Source organism: Anneissia japonica, unplaced genomic scaffold (assembly GCF_011630105.1).
Source record: "Anneissia japonica isolate Jap-2015-1 unplaced genomic scaffold, ASM1163010v1 scaffold287858_len863314_cov180, whole genome shotgun sequence".
Taxonomy (NCBI): domain Eukaryota; kingdom Metazoa; phylum Echinodermata; class Crinoidea; order Comatulida; family Comatulidae; genus Anneissia; species Anneissia japonica.
Genome location: NW_022693771.1, coordinates 567,037 through 572,914, shown reverse-complemented (window position 1 = coordinate 572,914; position 5,878 = coordinate 567,037). Strand labels below are relative to the sequence as shown.

Here is a 5,878-nt window from a genome sequence, read left to right as displayed (position 1 = left end):
GTGTGCACGGTGACGTCACGGACTCGCAAAATGTACCATAATATCCATCTAGGCATGAACAAGACGCAACCGTATCCGTGGAAACACACTGTCCACCATTTTGACATTCAAATGTGGAACATAAACCAGGATCTACAACAGATGCGGTATATTCGTTAGTAAAATTAATGCATTGTAGAAAATGAAAAACACATCTGAGAACCAAAAATAAAGAAACGTAGAAAGCAAAATAGAATATTGATACGAATGTATTTGTTTCGTGAGAATGGAGGGTAAAGACATTGTGAGAGTACGGTTGTATACAATATCAATGTTTTGTTTTTTTTATTGCTAGCCCTATGTTAACCATAGTAAGTGCGGGTACTCTATAATCACTGAATTGTAATACCTCCTTCTCTTCATAAAATCCATGCATGATAACTCCCAAATAATAAAGAGTAAACACAAAATGGCACTCGCCTCTTTATTAAACACAAAAGGAATTTAATGAAGCAAAAAACCCTCTACACAATATAGAGTACATTCTGAAAATCTCAGGCATGCAAGTAATACCACAAACCCCAAAAAATCACTATCCTGTACCACCAAATATGTAACAATCGATTTATTCAGTGTAACATACACTTTCATTATTGTGAAAATACTGTATTGTATATGCCAAACTCATGTTTCTTTTTCATCATGGCATTTATCATCCAAAAATTCCCATGATATAGAACAGTGTACTGTTGTCGTTACCAGTTGTTGTTGTTGTTGTTGTTGTTTGATATTGTATTTGTTGTTGTCGTTGCCAGTTGATGTTGTTGTTGCATTTTGTTACTGTTGCTGTTGTAATTGACGTGGTGTATACATACATTACTGTATGGGGTGTTCACAACTGTAGCACGAAATTACGTCCGTGATGAATTAAAAAAAGATAAGCATAATTGTAATTATTACTACTATTATACATTTTATTATTAATATATTATCATTATTATTATGCTTTTGCCAAATTATTACACATGGATACACACTGCTTATGATAATTTTGTTTTAAGAAAACGTATGTCCCCATCGACGTTCGAACTCAAGATCTCAGATATCCGTTTGCATATACTTTACCAACTGAGCTCAACAATTAATGAGTACACATCCTTTGATTTTCCCATTACGACATTATTGCAATCATGTTGATATTTTAGAAAAGAATTTAATTACAAGGAGACAATGGAAAGGGTTACTAAGGGAAACGAAATAAAGACGATGCATGGCAGAGAAAACATAGGCCTTATTGTGTTCGAATCAATAATTTCCAATTTCTTTTCATATGATTTTTTTGATTTAATAATAGATTTATTTTACGATTATGAGTCGCATGACCCGACGATTGAAAACTATTTAGCTGTCTCCATTTTGATGTTTTCTTTTTCATATTTTACCATATTAATGCATAGGCCTACAGTTTAATAAACGGAATGATTTATCAATGGATGTATTTTAACAAGATACTATGGTACCGGTATTCAATAGTATAAAAAAGACACAGTGCTTAATATTTAAATGAATATAGTTTCACACATTAGGTTAAGTTCGTTCCTAGTACGGTATGCAGATTTGTAACATCGAATTATGTACAGTCGACTGCACAAGAAAAAAACAATAATCCCGAACCTAAGGATCACCGATTTAAATGAAAGGACGATCTTTTAAGTTCATCTACAGATGAAATACCTTAACCTCCGCAATCGTAATAACTTTTGAAGTAAAACAATTTGCCTATGAAAGTAGGATATCAATATTTAATTTAAAAAAAAAAGAAAACAATGGCAAAATATATATAGCCCTATATGCATATAAAAAGTATATAAGCCTATATGTATAGGCCTAAACATGAGTGTATGTGCGTGCGTGTGTTTCCCAACAGTTCATGCATAGAAAGAATAATGAATATGAAATAATGCCATTGTAAATCACATAGTTAGATGTTGATATGATATAATATAATATATTATATGTTGAATGATAAGGGCAGGAGTGTACATAGGACTATATATGTAATCATATGAACAACTCTGTATATAATTATAGTCTTACATACAATATTATATAATTATATATGTTTATAGTCCTATGTATAATTCTCAACAATAAACCACACTAAATATCGAAATATCATTGCTAATGGATGCCACGACAAAAATCCTCTGCAGGGGTTTTCTGGGGGAAATTTGGGCCTTGAAAATATGACAGGTTTAAATTGGCGATAAAAACAACCATAAAGGTGTTGTATTAAAAAATTGAAACGATGTCTATAATACAGAACAGTATGCATAAGTGTGGAAAGGTTTACATATTCATAATATAAATTTCTGCATTATTTATATTATCATAAACCGAAAGCTCCACTGATTAATCTCAGATAAGAAAGTATAATACATACTCCAAGTATTGAAATGGCGAAACACGATGGCGTGCATTTCAATACTTGGAGTATGTATTAGGCTTATACATTCTTATATTATCATCATCATCATTTTCTTTCGGGTTATAAGACTATATACATGGTGGCTAATAGTCATATGTAATAAACAGTTTGAGCCAAATTGATGGTGAGAATCATAAAGTAATTGTCAAAGAAAGTACAAATATTGTACTGTACTAAAAAAAATACAAGCCATTGATAAATAGAGCGAATGAAAACTGTTACTATATATAGGCCTAACTAATCTTAACGTAAGTGTATAATTAAAAGGTGATGGTATATCCTTATACACATTTAAAAAAATCATAAAGAACCACTATTTTTCTGAACTTCATAATAATATATACGGTAGTTTAAAGTCTATGATGTGAATTTGGTTGAATCTAACTCTGATGTTGGAAAATGTATATTTATTGTATTGTTTCCTTATTGTTCTATTATTAGTCTGTAATTTTAGTATTCTCATTTAGGGACCACAGTGGAAATAAGTTGCTTTTTGTAATTTTCTGTGTTTTTATCCTTAAATGTTTTTACTTATAATTACTTCAGAATGAATAAATAAAAAAAATAAATATAAAAATAAAAATAGTGTAAAATCAAGTTAAAAAAAAGTTCATAACTTGGCCCATGATGACTAACTACTTAAAACCAATTCCAAGACATAAAAGTAGATTAAGACAAAAAAAGATACAAATGATGTAGATAAGAACAGAAAAGATAAGTGGAATATCGAAATGATCAAATACAGAGGAATATAGAAGAACACAAATTTAGGGTAGACATTAAAATGCTTTTCTCATGATTACAAAAAGCTTTTACGAAGTCTTAATCAATATAGCATCGTTTATAGCATTACATTAAAGCTTACAAAATAATTTCGGGTTATTTTAATCTGAAAAAGATTCCTAAGCTGGGAGTTATTATTTTATATATCAAGTCGATTGAGCAAAAGTGTAAAGGTCTGTTTATTTCAACGATAAAGATAACGATAAAAAAGCTAAAAAGCGATTGTTCATATAGAAAACAAAAGAAATAACTTTTTTATCGTTATCGTTGAAGTATAAACAGGCCTTAAGGTCCAGTGGAAAAATGTTTGTGTAGTAACACGCACGATAATGTGGAAATCAATGTGTTTGTTTAAAAAAAGTAGCGGATCATAATTAAAAGGTAAGTATTTTTAGGTAAGCTATACTTAAACAATCTTAATCAACACACAAAAGTATTCATAAGAAACTTATAATTTAAAAACCCGTGAACACAATTTCAAACAATATGCAGATGGAATAATTAAATAGGAATGTAAATAGTAAAGTAAAATAATTTAAAGAATCAAAATGAACCCCAAAAATAGAGCTTTTAAACGCCTAGGTCTTAAAATTTGACACCATTAGTTATACATCATCCATCCACGCTATCAAATTTTCGTTGACATTTAAGCATGTCACATGTTTTTGTAAAATAAAATTCGATGGTGTGGAAAGGGCTTAACCAGACTCACTTCCTAAATTCTCACAGTTGTCACCCCAAGTGTTGCTCGGGCAACTACACGTGAATGAGTTACCGGAGAGTTCACACGTCCCGCCATTCTGACAGGGATTAGGAGTGCACGAGACGTCTACCGCGGGAACTGTTGAAGGCGGAAAATGTTAAGGGTTGATCATAATCAATGAAGTTCAACATATCACCATTTATTATCATTACATAAAGAAAGATCATCATCCTCATTATCATCGTCATCAGTAACGTCATTACTACTACTGGTGGTGCAGATTCTGCTACTACTATTTTATTATTATTATTATTATTTTATTATTATTATTATTATTATTATTATTATTATTATTATTATTATTATTATTATTATTATTATTATTATTTAAATTTAGCTTACTTTGTACTCATTTTGGCCCCTCTCTATTTTGTAACCCCCGTTGGGCTTCATGAGGGTTCCTTTTTTTCTTCTCTGTTTATCTTGTATTTGAATTTGTTTTAGACGAAATAAAGAATTTTTGTACTTGTAAAAATTATTACTGGGCCTACTAATGTACAGTAGAACAACTATTAAGGAAACACATTTGGTACCACTAAGTGTCCCCTTAACCAAAGTGTTTATAAATGGAAATTGGCTGTATTCTTTCATTCGTATTCGTAATCTTTCAGATACAAATGCAGATATATATATTTTATTCTCATTTGTCAGACTAGACATAGATATTTTTTATGTTCATGGTGCAAAATCACCAACCTTTTAAATAGATTAATCAAAAGTACAACGAAAACCATCAACATATGAATAATTTTTATTATCACCAATATCATATTGATAATGATAATATTAATATTTGTAATACAAATAACGTTCCTGACGGTTATTTGCCTAGGCCTACTGCCAGTATAACAACTCTTCAAAGGGGAGGATTGAGGGAGGCGGAACGAGAGGCAACACACACCCCGGTTTTGCCAGGTTGCAGTCTTTTATTTTTAAAGTCAGGCCCCGGAGGAAAAAAAATGTTGATATGTTGTAGAACTGAAAAATCAGTTCTACAACATATCAAAACACTTTTTTTCCTCCGGAGTCTGACTTTAACATTAAAAAATACAAAATGGCATACAAATACTAAATCTTAAAAGTCAGGGTATAATGAATAGAAACCATACGTTAATGAATATTTATATATCTGATAATTATATTACATCTAGGTATATGTGCTCCCTCGTTTAAAAAATTCTGGATCCGCCCTAGTCTCCTAATACCGGTACCTCTTGATAGGTAAATTTATGACCTATTCGTCACGAGAGCCCTTTACGTTGTTCTTAAAATAAAGATAGGGCTAATAACTCTGGTATAAAAGGGTGTAGTACAGTTTGGTATTTTAAATATGTGAAGGACGCACAAAAAAAACCCCGATTTGATAGCGATAGTAATGAACTCTAAAAACGGATTAAACTTGCCAAAGGCCTAGGACTAATAGAAATGCCTTTGCCTATATTATTACATCATTATTACTAATTCTACATAGGCCTAGCCCTATGAGCATCGTAAGGCCATAATGTAGGCATACATAGAAATTTATGAGTAATTTAAACTATATAAATATTATCTATTTATCTCAGGCTGTTTATAGGCATAATTTTAACAGGCTTATATAATATTTATAAACCATATAATAAGAACTCATACGCGAAGTACCAGTAAATAGGAACGATAATTTCAAGTATAATTCCACTATATTAATCTACACAACAGCCATAAATATTTTTTACACTTTTACATTTACACAAAGTGCTACAACAGTCTATTCCATGCCATTATTATATTTTATGATATGCACTACTAATTTTATATTACATTATATATATAGTCTTATATATACATACATACATACATATATACATACATACATACATATATAC

General features: G+C 30.5%; 1 protein-coding gene across 1 annotated transcript in view; it reads right to left on the bottom strand.

The window, feature by feature from the left end:
* Positions 1–5,878, bottom strand: part of LOC117100928 (neurogenic locus notch homolog protein 1-like) — a 44,205-nt gene that overhangs the window by 36,271 nt on the left and 2,056 nt on the right. The gene's annotated exons all lie outside the window — the stretch shown is intronic.